Raw genomic sequence first — 14078 nt, 5'->3', positions numbered from 1 at the left:
AACTGTATCAAATTAGCGTTCAAATTTTTATCCTTTCATTTTATACACATTTTATACATAATAATATCAAAAGTGTATGAAATATGTAATGTATCAAATCAGGGTTCCAATTTAAACTGTATCAAATTAGCATTGAAATTTTTATCCTTTTATTCCATACACATTTCATACATAATTATATCAAAAGTGTATGAAATATGTAACTGTATCAAATCAGGGTTCCAATTTAAACTGTATCAAATTAGCGTTGAAATTTTTATCCTTTCATTTCATACACATTTCATACATAATTTATATCAAAAGTGTATCGAATATGTAACTGTATCAAATCAGGGTTCCAATTTAAACTGTATCAAATTAGCATTGAAATTTTTATCCTTTCATTCCATACACATTTCATACATAATTATATCAAAAGTGTATGAAATATGTAACTGTATCAAATCAGGGTTCCAATTTAAACTGTATGAAATTAGCGTTGAAATTTTTATCCTTTCATTTCATACACAATTTATATCAAAAGTGTATCGAATATGTAACTGTATCAAATCAGGGTTCCAATTTAAACTGTATCAAATTAGCATTGAAATTTTTATCCTTTCATTCCATACACATTTCATACATAATTATATCAAAAGTGTATGAAATATGTAACTGTATCAAATCAGGGTTCCAATTTAAACTGTATCAAATTAGCATTCAAATTTTTATGCTTTCATTTTATACACATTTTATACATAATAATATCAAAAGTGTATGAAATATGTAACTGTATCAAATCAGGGTTCCAATTTAAACTGTATCAAATTAGCATTGAAATTTTTATCCTTTCATTCCATACACATTTCATACATAATTATATCAAAAGTGTATGAAATATGTAACTGTATCAAATCAGGGTTCCAATTTAAACTGTATCAAATTAGCGTTGAAATTTTTATCCTTTCATTTCATACACATTTCATACATAATTTATATCAAAAGTGTATCGAATATGTAACTGTATCAAATCAGGGTTCCAATTTAAACTGTATCAAATTAGCATTGAAATTTTTATCCTTTCATTCCATACACATTTCATACATAATTATATCAAAAGTGTATGAAATATGTAACTGTATCAAATCAGGGTTCCAATTTAAACTGTATGAAATTAGCGTTGAAATTTTTATCCTTTCATTTCATACACAATTTATATCAAAAGTGTATCGAATATGTAACTGTATCAAATCAGGGTTCCAATTTAAACTGTATCAAATTAGCATTGAAATTTTTATCCTTTCATTCCATACACATTTCATACATAATTATATCAAAAGTGTATGAAATATGTAGTATGAAATGTGTATGGAATATGTAACTGTATCAAATCAGGGTTCCAATTTAAACTGTATGAAATTAGCGTTGAAATTTTTATCCTTTCATTTCATACACATTTCATACATAATTATATCAAAAGTGTATCGAATATGTAACTGTATCAAATCAGGGTTCCAATTTAAACTGTATCAAATTAGCATTGAAATTTTTATCCTTTCATTCCATACACATTTCATACATAATTATATCAAAAGTGTATGAAATATGTAACTGTATCAAATCAGGGTTCCAATTTAAACTGTATCAAATTAGCATTCAAATTTTATGCTTTCATTTTATACACATTTTATACATAATAATATCAAAAGTGTATGAAATATGTAACTGTATCAAATCAGGGTTCCAATTTAAACTGTATCAAATTAGCATTGAAATTTTTATCCTTTCATTCCATACACATTTCATACATAATTATATCAAAAGTGTATGAAATATGTAACTGTATCAAATCAGGGTTCCAATTTAAACTGTATCAAATTAGCATTGAAATTTTTATCTTTTCATTTCATACACATTTTATACATAATTATATCAAAAGTGTATCAAATATGTCACTGTATCAAATCAGCATTCCAAATCTAATGCTGGCCAGCGGGACCGCCCTATTTTTGATACATGCCATTTGATACACTTTTGATATAGTTTTTTGATACACTTTTGATACAGTTTTGCTACACTTTTGATACAGTTTTTATACACTTTTGATACAGTTTTTATACACTTTTGATACAGTTTTTATACACTTTTGATACAGTTTTTCAAATTTCAAAATTGGTCCAATCAAGCTCAAAATCAACAAGAATTATCTTTACATGATCTAAACATATTTGCAAACATTAATGACCCCAAAGCTCAAAGTGAAGGGGTCTAAGGTCAAATTTTGAAATTAGTCTAATCAAGCTAAAATTCAACACTGCCCTCTACTACCAATGCTGACCTCTAGCACTTCCCCCATCATGGAGTAGCTCAATGCACTTTTCCCTATCAACGTTCAAAATTACAACGCAATAGGACAAATGTGTGAGAAAGTATTGCAAAAAAGAAGCAAAACCCAACCAAAATGGAACATACATACATCAGAGGGCCTGCTTGGAAAGCAGTGCTTGTCACTGAAGTTGTTACCCTCAATAAAGAGACAAAAAGGCTACCAATAACAAAAAGCAGGCATGTGCTATATTCATGCTTAATACATATACATAGAGGCCCTATATATAATAAATAGTAAGCTTACCTTATCAGAACAAAGTCAATAAAATATCCTCTTTTTATAAGCACAGTCCCTGATTACAACTACATTGTAACCTAATGTGCAGTCTACAAGCATGTTTGTATCTTCATCATGATAAATAAAACACCATAATTTGCTCTAAAATACAGTACATTTCCAAATGCAAATCCTGGTGTTAACTGCATGCATGCCACATGGGCAAATTTGAAAATGATGAGTCATTATCTAGACATGTGATCAGTTATTGATACAGTTTTGATACACTACAAAAGGTCAGTTTATGAAAGCCCAATTTGATACACTTTTGATATACCTCTAGCCACTCAAAATAAACTAAGTCCAATTTAATATGCTTTTGATACACTGTAGGCAGCCAGAATTGGACTAAGTCCAATTTGATACACTTTTGATATACCTCTAGCTACCAAAAATTAACTAAGTTCAATTTGATACACTTTACATACACTAAAAAACAGGCAAAGTCCAATTTAATACACTTTTGATACACTGTATGCAGCCAGAATTTGACTAAGTCCAATTTGATACACTTTTGATATACATCTAGCACCAAAAATGAACTAAGTTCATTTTGATACACTTTACATACACTAAAAAACTGCGAAGTCCAATTTGATACACTTTTGATACACCACAAGCATGGCCAAAATTAACTAAGTTCAAATTCGATACACTTTTGATACATTTTTGATACAGTTAGGTGGTATTTGATACAGTTTTGATACCATATATTTTCAGTTGATACATTTTCAATACACCCTTTGTATATCAAAACTGTATCAAATTGCCGTTTGATACAGTTTTAATACACTTTGATACACTTTTGATACACTTCTTGCTGTATAGAATTTCTGCTAGGGTACATAGTGTTTTTTATGAAAGCTAAATTAATTAGAAGCCAGCGTAAATATAACAATACAATAGATTGGTCTTAAAATAATACTTGTGTGTATATGCTTGGATCCGCAATTTATTTGCTCATACTCCATAATGGCGCCTGGATTAATGTAGCTTTCATCAGAAGCACTCTATATGCTTGTAGACAGGGTTTTACGGTATTTCACAATTCACATGCATTTGTACTACCAGCACCGTATTCATTCCAATAAGCGCCCATGCCCCAATAAGCGCCCACCCAGAGTATTTTCAATTTGCTAAAGGCGGGTACCATCAATGTTGAAGTGACGGATAGACGTCGATAGAGTGAAATAGCTGGAGGACTAGATTTCTACATCAGAAAAGCTACTAGAACATTCTCAGGACCCATTTATAACATACATAAATTTGTCTCTAATAAATGCCCCTAACAAAAAAATTAGGTAAACCAGGTAAAAAATAAGCGCCCACCCAAAATGACTTTGTTAAGCGCCCTGGGCGCTTATTAGAATGAATACGGTATATATTTTGTTAAGTTTCTAAAAATGGAATGCAAACACACTATCATTGAATGAAATCTTGTTGATGAGTGAACTTTGTTCTATTTGAGCCATGCAGTGCAATGATTAATTTCTATATGGTTTGAATAATTTGTCACAGTCATGTTTGTTTAGATTTTTATGTTTTAAAATACATACCAATAAAATTCAATTTGTGGTTTTGGGCACTCCCAGGTCCATCAAGAATATCAACAGCTTCATCCTTTTCTTGGTAAATTGTTGACGATCATGGAAAATGTTAACGCTTTGTTTCTTGACTTTTGCAAACCTGATGGAAATAAAACACACACAGATATGAGCATACAACTCAAGATCCCAAGTTAATTTATAAATTCCATGATATTTTTGGGCCAGCAGACCATCCATGCCCAGTGTTGCCAAAACTTTTCAGCGTCAAGGCGCGGCGCATTGACTCGCCAGGCCGCGGTAAAGGATTCTCAAGTAGCCCAATTTTTAAGCTTCCAAAAAGCGCCTAATACCGGATATTTGGGCGGATTTACCCAATTTAGACCGCAAACACCCAATTGGGCGAAAAGCACTTGACTTTGAAACTTCCGGTACTTACTGGGAAGTTACTGACCGATCAATAAATGGTCACAAAACCAATTGTAATTTCAATTTGGAGCTTCAAAGACTCAAAACCTTTATAAATCGGCTAAATTGAAAGGAAGATACATCAAATTAGTGCCGCGGCCTGAGACTGGCAAAAGTAGCCCAAATTTAGACAAGTAGCGGCATGCTTTTTTGAGTAGCGGCAAGTGATCGCCAAGTAGCCCAATTGTGCGCCTAAGGCGCGGCGTTGGCATCACTGTCCATGCCCACTTTGTTGTGGACATGTCATCAAGGTTAAAAATTCTGACCTGTTGATTTTTTACTATTTTTTGAAATAATTTTCCCGCTTATAAAGGGTTTATAAAATCCTGTCATACTAGGAGTACATATAATTTTCAAACCTCACAAATACTAAAGATGCCTTTTACTTTAGAGTCAAACATGAAACCCTCAATGACCAGGTGTCATGATCTAGGTGTCATGATCTAGGTGCCATGCCCCCCGGTGCTAGTCCCTCCCCACTTTAAGCCTACCAAACCCGCCTTTTAATCATGCTGAGTAGCATTAACAAATTGCGCAGCTACGCAACAGAATGAATTGTTACGCATGTGTACCCCGCTGGTTCAACAAAGAGTTTCCTCTGCCCTTTTAAATTGCAATCATGAGTGAAATATATGGTGAAATAAATTCATCAGAAAATGCAATCTGGGCTTAAATCTGAATTTTCTTTGCTTGTATTTATAAAACAGTTACATAAACTGAACCATAGGGCTTTGGCAGTATATTGTGTATATTCTGTTGTCACATGTTATAGACATGAGGAGTGTCACCCCTGGTTGGAATATATTTTCATATTTTTACCTCTATATCTTTCACTCCCAGTGAGGGAAATATTTTCATTCTATTCTTTACATTGTTTCTCTTTCATTTGATACGTATACCGCTTGAGGGTCTTACAACAGTGGGGAAAATATTTTCATTATATTCTTTACTTTTTTCTCTTTCATTTGACACCACCAGGGGGTCATACCTTTTTGGCATTTCTGAAAAGGACCTGAAATAGGAATATTGAGGAAATTATTTTCATTTGTATTCTTTACTTTTTTTTCTTTCGTTTGAGACCACACAGGGGGCATTTCAAGATATGAAAGAACACATACTGCCCGAGTGGTCATACCTTCTGATGCCCATTTCAGACAACTAGAGCATTTATCGCACCATAGTTGAACCACGGATCACCCGGACTGGAGGGTCGCCTTCTCGGAATATCAAAATATGAAAAGGACCCAAAATATGAATATTTTAAAGTTTTATGAGGAGTGCAGTAGCGTAGCCAGCGGGGGGCAGGGGGCAGAGTGCCCCCTGACAAAAAAATGAAAGAAAAAGTGCCCTCTGACAAAAAAATGAAAGAGAAAATCAGGAGGGCAAAGGAAAAGAAAAGGGCAGGGAGCCCCTTTTTCTAGCAAAATTCAGGGCCAAAATAGTGTAGAATACAAAAATTTTCCAGCTTCGCCACAAGATTGTAAAAATAAAGCCCTTTATTAGCCGGATAATGGCCGAAAATAGTGTAAAATACCATTTTTTTCTCGCTACGCGCACACATCATCCTAATGAGGCCCTTTTCGGAAGCTCGAAGACATACAGTCTCTATGTATTGTATGATGCAACTGCAATTTTTTTCGTCTGTGCCCCCAAAATTTTATTTTGCCCCCCCTGACCAAGAAAGCTGGCTACGCCCCTGGAGGAGTGTCACCCCCGGTAGCAAAATTATTTTTATTTAATAGATGTCCATTACTCATTTTTTCTCTTTCAAGCTCTTTCATTTGACACCACTCAGGGGTCATACCTTCTTGGCATTTTGAAATGTATGAAAAGAACCCAAAATATGAATATTAACCAAGGTCTTATTAGTAGTGATTACCCCTGGTAGGAAAATTATTTTTAAATAATGAATAAATAAATAATATTTATTTGGTACCAAAATACAAAAAATATAATACAACATACTGCAAGCAAGCAAATGGCTATTCTATTCAGGAAAGAAAAATAGACTTGTTTAAGTCCAAACACAATCTGAGTGATTTACTAAACATAATTGAATTACTGATAAAAGAAAACACCAAAATAATTTATACAAAATTATAGAGAACCATGATAGAGAACTGCAGAATTGTCAGGGGGACTTTTCGGGAAAATTACCCATTTTTTGTTCTTTTCAGCCACTTTCCGGCAAAATTCTGACCTTTCGTATTGAAGATATGGATTTTTTCCCCCAAACACACACAAAAATTAGGTCTTTTGGGGAAAAAAATCCATATCTTTAATATGAAAGGTCAAAATTTTCAATTGATCGTCGGCTTTTCCTCCCAGCTACATATACTTTAAGAATTATGTCATCTTTTGGGGAAAAAAAATCCATATCTTCAATATGAAAGGTCAAAATTTTCAATTGATCGTCGGCTTTTCTTTCCAGCTACATACACTTTAAGAATGTCATTAGATTTATGAAATTGACTTCGAGGAATGTTATCATGGTTATATATCAAAAATGTGAAAAATATCAAATTTTAATAATTTGTCATAAAATTTGTATTATATCATGAATTTCAAAAAATGAAAATTATTTGATATCAGAAAGACATTCTTCGTATTCAGAATCAGAATTCGATATGTCTGATGTGCTCTCATGTCCCACAAAAAATAGGCCTACTGTCGAAACGCTCATTAATTAAATGGTCTAGATATAAGCTGCCAAAAAATGTGCCCCCCCCCCTAATTTTACCCTCCCTCCCACCAGGGCTCATAATTATTGCACAGCCCCTATAGTGTGGAGAAGGCTAGATGATTATTCAGCTACACTGAAGACTGCATGTTCATCAGTCAATAGGGCCTACCTATAATTAGTATAGGCCTAGGCCTTTGTGATTTCAACAAAAGGATGTTCCTTTTTCGTATATAAAAAAAGCTCAATTCCGGCCTAAATCCCTTGAAAGAAATAACGTCTCAGCCACGTTTAATGCTGCCTACCTGCACTGGGAACTGTTGCTGCCATGTCGTTTCATTTCATTCACACAAATCACTCAGTTTATTGAGACAATATTCGGGACAATATTATGTTTGCCGTCATCATGTTCTGATGAGGAAGTTCATCAGAGAAAATAAAGGTAGAGAAGCGACACTCTCTGCAAACTGCCTATACCGTGCTATACCGCAGCTGAAGACATCTAATACAGCAGAGTGAGCAGACAGTACATGTACAATGTGATTCTCTCATTTATAATTAGGATTACGTCATTGCCAGAGCTTTGTTTTGTGAGCGGTACAAAGCGTATAAGTCCGCCCACCGCTGTCAATCATTCTAATGAACGAATAAACAAGCTCTGGCAATGACGTAATCCTAATTATAAATGAGAAAATCACATTGTACATGTACTGTCTGCTGTACCATATGTCTTCCAACAAGTGCCGGAGTGTCGCGGGCCTGAGTTCATGGTCAATGCATTGATTCCATGAGCCTGCCATACGCCGCATGCGCGTTCGCTTGGAGGAATCTATTTATAGCCAAACGGGAATTTTGTGATATTGTGCAAGAATAGATTTATATATAATAAGCTTACCAGAGGGAGACATATGGTATCAACATTAACATCAACACACCTGGCAATCTTGCCCAGGCAGCCGCAACCTACCAGTCCAGCGCCAACACACAAAATGTTTTCGACATCATTCGCAAACGGTTGTTAGAAAATATTATAAAACGTTTTTAATAACATTACAAAAATATTTGGCAAAAAATGTTTGCAAAAAATAGTTTACATAAAGTATAAACTAGGCCTACCCCCCGTAGTCCACTTGCCCAAATGTTGTTAATACTCTGGATATTGTAATTTCGCGATTAATAGGCCTAAGGGACGGTTCATAAATACTTTGGTGGGGGGGACTGGGCAAAGTGTGGGGGGACACAGTTTTGAGTTGCACAAAGGGGGGGGACCAAAAAGTTTTGGTTACTAAAGGAGGGGGGGGCAAAAAGTTTTAAACAAGAAAATACCAAAAGAACATACCAAAAGAACAAGAGCATACGCGCATATGTAGGCCTACCAATAAAGCCCTTTTTTACCTTGATTATGGCCAAAAATAGTGTAAAATACATTTTTGGCGCGCTACGCGCGCTCATTACCGGTATCCCATTAGGCCAAGTCAAAATAAAAATATGTTTCTCGTCCGGGCTTTTAAAAATTAGGAGGATGATGGGCTTTTTATTTTCTATTTTTTATTGGAAAAAATACCTGTATTTGGCACCATATTTTGGGTATTCGACATAGGCCTACAGATTGATATTTGAGAAAAAGGAGGAGGCCCTTTTTATTTTGTTGTTTTGAGAGGTAGGCCTAGGCCCCTCTAGTGATCACAAAACTCTTCTTAAATGATGTATTATGCATTTACAAAGCCGTAAAATAAGTTTCAACTTCTGAAACATCTTTTTCAACATGTTATAACTGAAAGTTTACAAAATAAAAAGAAATTTGAAAAATCTTCCAAAAAGGAGGAGGGCGCAGACGAGAAACATGTTGTTTTTTTTACTCTGCCTTAAAGCCTTTTTGGAATCTCAAAGACTTTACATGTATTCTACATTCGCTATAAGAAAAGGGAATATGTATGTCATTGTATGTATCCCACTGATAATACCGGGTCAAAATGATGCAAACAGCATTTTTTTTTTTTTTTTGCCCCGAAATTTATTTTCACCCCCCCCCCCCCCCCCGCCAAGAAAGCTGGCTACACCCCTGATAAACAAGTCTTAAGTATTAAAAATCTTGAGTATGTGCCCAGATGTTGCTCTCAATTTCCAGTAGCATAGCGACGGGGGGCAGGTGGGGGCATGTGCCCTGGGCGCCACTCTTAGGGAGCGCCGAATTGACCAATTCAGCTTCGATTCTGCGCCCCTTTAAGCGATGGAAGTCAAAATTTTCACGCGCTTCGCGCACATTTCAGGACAAAGTCGATTGAAAGATCAACTTCATTATAACCAAAATTAATTAGTGATAGGCCCTATTTGTGCTCCGCGCGCAATAATTTTTTCAAGAATCGGGAGCGACACCTATCCTTAGCCTTGAGTGTCACAAGCCCTAGCTACCCCACTGTCAATTTCCCTTTTTTGTGTTACTTTTATGTATTCAATTATTGGTTATAAGAAACATAATTGTATTTTCAAAAAATTAGAATGCATAAATTGAAATTAAACTTCATACAAGTCACAGCATGTGAAAAACACCTTCAACTTTCATGTTTTTAGAAAACAGACCTATTATAAATAAATGTAGGCCTATAATTGCCGGGTATAATTGTGACTGAGTTGCACAAATGGAGTAGCCCCCCCCCCAGACTGTTTTTAACCTCTTGGATGGGGGGGGGGTCAAAAAGTTTTGTATGTCTAAAGAGGGGGGTCAAAAAAGTTTTAGGTTCTCTGGAGTGGGGGTCAAAAAGTTTTGACTCCAAAATTTCAATGCCCAGCCCCACCAAAGTATTTATGAACGGTCCCTAAACTGGCAGATTCTAAAATCAGAATTGTTCAGTATTGAAGCCCTGGACAAAATAAAGCACATTAGAAATGTACTTTATCTGTACTTTATGGGTACTTTAACTATACTTTATAGGTAATAAGATCATATAAAGTGTACTTTAAATGTGCTTATTTTTCATATCCTGTAAAAACATTGTACTTTAAAGGTACTTTAAATGTGCTTTATATGACTTTAATTATGCTTTATGAATATTTTGATAAATATGTGAAATTTTTTATGCTTTAACTATACTTTATTTGGACTTAGTTTTTTCACAGTGTCAGTGATTAAACTTTAATTGTACTTATTTTGGACTTAACCAAATTTTGAACATCAATGTGTACTTTAAAGATACTTTATCAGTACTTTATGCATACTTTATCTGGACTGATTTTCCTGGTGGTATTGTCAGCGGTGTAAGAGTACTTAAAATGTGCTTTTCAGTGTACTTTAAATGTACTTTAATGTGGTCATGTGATGTTTACATGTACAAGTCACATGACTACATTCTTCTAGATTTGAAAAATACAAACGGCCATCTTGTGGCAGTTGTGCTAAGGTTGTATATTGCAATGGATGTGTAAAACTATATTCATATTTTTATAAAATGAAGAACTTAATGGACTTACAAATACAAGCTTGATTACAGGAGATAACTGGTAATGTACCAACACTTTGAGATTACTCCATAAATGTGGTAAGCTTATAAAGCTTATAATTATAACCTTACTGGTGCATGATGTACAGCCTGTCTCAAAAAAAATTGTGCAAGTGAAAAGCGCCCTCTGTGGCAATTAGAAAATACCATTGTGACATAATGCTTACATCGACGTCAAGTACTGTTCTTTTTGTCATTCAAGACATGTTAAAAGACAAACAAATATTACACACTTATGAGTTAATGAACTTTGACAAGTTCATGAAATTTGACAAATTAATGAAATTAGACAAAATAATGCACGCGCGCTGGTGTTGATGCGTCTAATGCACGAGCCACAAAGGGTGGAGTGCATTAGGCGCATCAACATCAGCTATCATTGATTTACATGTACAGCCCTATTCCCTAGTAAAAGTGGCACAATTGTGATTTTACCCTTTCGCTCTTAACTAAACATATCTCGAGATTAAAAAGAGCAAATTGAACAGAACAAACGGTATTTGAGAGCTAAGACTGTGCCCTTGACGTTGATGTAAGCATCATGTCACAACGGTATTTTCTAATCGCCAAAGAGGGCGCTTTTCACTTGCACAACTTTTTTTGAGACAGGCTGTATACCGAGTATACTTGTTTTGGTATAAAGTATAATTAAAGCACATTACTTTAAATATGCTTGTTTGGTATAAAGTACAATTAAAGTACAGTACTTTAAATATGCTTTTTTTTTCACTATGCTTTAAATGTACTTTTCTGGTCATTGTGCTTTATTTGTACTTTAAAGGTACTTAATCATCGTTCCAAATGTCGCACATTGGAGTGTTGTTTAGAAAGTATATTTAAAGTACAGTGCTTTAAATATACTTGTTTTGGTGTAAAGTAGGGCCTATCATTAAAGCACATTACTTTAAATATGCTTGTTTGGTATAAAGTACAATTAAAGTACAGTACTTTAAATATGCTTTTTTTTTCACTATGCTTTAACTGTACTTTTCTGGTCATTGTGCTTTATTTGTACTTTAAAGGTACTTTATCATCGTTCCAAATGTCGCACATTGGAGTGTTGTTTAGAAAGTATATTTAAAGTACAGTGCTTTAAATATACTTGTTTTAGTCCAGGGAGTGCCAATAAAATTATGACATTATGATATATTGCATTCAATAAAATAAGCCTACTACACTTTACTTTTACTGTCACTAATATAATTATATAAACTTTTTCATAACAATTTTGTAGGCCTATTTTGATGTAATAAATATCAGTATAATTTCGAGTTCAACTGAATGCTTTCATCATGATTAACATTAATAACATGCTTTTCTTTATTAAAAATCGACTATGGCATAGTCTAACATAATTTAGACTACCCTGTAGTCCACTTGCCCATTGTGCATACATTGGATATTGTATTTAAGCTTAAAACTCTGATTTAATGTGTGCACAATTGATAGATTTTCACATCTGTTCTTTTCAGTCACCCTACTCCCTCTGTTAGCTTCCCAAGTGGACTACTGACTTTGGATTGCGGTTTACATATGCTTAAGGGTACATGCCACTAAATAGCGTTCCATAGACTTTACGTGCAAAATAGGGGTCACGTTTTAGGCTATAAGTCGAGTTACGTCTTACTTTGAAATATATATTTGATATCATCTTAATCAGAACAAAATTATGCATAACATATCTGAAAATGACACCATATTTTAGGTCTACTTTTTGAGAAAAATAGCGCTATATAAAAAGACCCGATTTTCCCGTGTTTACGTCCGACTGCTAACCGCGTTTTGACCTCGTGTGTTCATGCGCTCATCATCGTAAACATCACTCAAATTTTCGCGTTTTCTGTTCAAATTAGTAGAGATCACATTCACAAGTTCTAGCAAAACACGATTTGCAAATTGTTAATATTGTACCGATTTTGCACATTTTTTATGCAAAGTTGGGACTATAGTCGTGATAAACTTTTACCGGAAACCGCTTCACATGCGGATTTAGTGGTCTGCACCCTTAACACGGCTGTCTATGAGCTTCTATGGATGAGATTGCCGGAAATCTGGCCTACTAAAATTGGCCATGATGTAATGCATCTTTAAATGGATCTGGCTTGTGAATGGTCGCCCAGATCTCGTTATGGTTTAAATCCTCCGGATACCTGTCATTACCATTAAAGCTCATTAAGATAAGAGAAAAGTGGGGGGATGAGGCTGTGGATCACGAAATGCCTTTTTAAAGCATGTTTGCGTTTGCTGGGTACTTATATCAGCCCACGCCCACGTAAAAAAACAAACAAAAACAGACATAGCCTACATACAAAAAAAAAAAAAAAAAAAAAAAAAAAACAATATGTCTTAATTTAGCAAAACGACAAAAAGCAACATAATAAATCTTGAAGATAATGTCAGATTACGAAGGAACAATAAAAAGTGCCAGATGGCGCATCGTGGTATTATAATCGATGGGAATCGAACCCAAATATTATTGAAAACCAATATGCATTAACCATTCTGCCACGAAGTAACCACTAAGCTAAGCCGGCACTCGGAATAATTCAGGCGAATATGTGTATATAGGCCTAAAGTGTAATGAGCATGATGCAATATACCCAAAATTCTAGAAATACTTATCTTCTCTGAAAATCTAATGTCCAAATGCGAACTTGAACTTGAAGACCCCCATTTTGAGATCGTTGTTATCGACAGATATCCATATTTATTGCGGCAATTTGTCATCCAAGGACCCATTATTTTCAATCAAAGATCCAAACAAAGTCCTTTATAGATAGATAAAATAATTGGTAATAAATATTAGTGAAAAATACAATATTGACCTTTAAGATCCATTCGTGCATATTGCTATATTATATATTACATGTAGGCCTACGGCTCATACTACTCATGACTATTGTTCACATATTTTTGACATATAGGCTATGTGATGCGATCAAGCATGTGCTGGGGCATTGCGTCCCGGCATTGCGTGCATGCTTACTATTTGTATATACATGATCTATATTATAATACGCTATTCTCTGTCTGTGGATCTGTCTGTGACTGCTAATGTGAGGCCGCCGTAGGTCATACAGGGCTCAAACTTGGTGGGTGGGTGCAGCTTGATATGAGAAAGAACAAGTTTATATTTTTTAAGGTCAAAGGTCAAGGACGGGGTCAAGTTCAATTGAAGTCTAATTTCAAATTGCCCCTATGGAGCTCAAACTTGGTGGGTGGGTGGACCTTGGACTAACAAACAA

At 34.6% G+C, this 14078-nt stretch overlaps 1 protein-coding gene across 1 annotated transcript in view; it reads right to left on the bottom strand.

Annotated features, from left to right (window-relative positions):
- The window catches only part of LOC140165012 (uncharacterized), a 71964-nt gene extending 63871 nt beyond the window's left edge, over positions 1 to 8093 (bottom strand). The window contains exons 1-2 of the mRNA XM_072188423.1: positions 7642 to 8093; positions 4201 to 4330 (exon numbers count right to left, since the gene is read on the bottom strand). The gene's annotated coding sequence lies outside the window, so the exon portion shown is untranslated. The remainder of the gene's footprint in view (positions 1 to 4200; positions 4331 to 7641) is intronic.
- Positions 8094 to 14078: the final 5985 nt, after the last annotated feature.

This window comes from Amphiura filiformis, chromosome 11 (genome assembly GCF_039555335.1).
Source record: "Amphiura filiformis chromosome 11, Afil_fr2py, whole genome shotgun sequence".
Taxonomy (NCBI): domain Eukaryota; kingdom Metazoa; phylum Echinodermata; class Ophiuroidea; order Amphilepidida; family Amphiuridae; genus Amphiura; species Amphiura filiformis.
The sequence above is the reverse complement of the archived record's forward strand: the minus strand, read 5'-3'. Positions and strand labels throughout refer to the sequence as shown.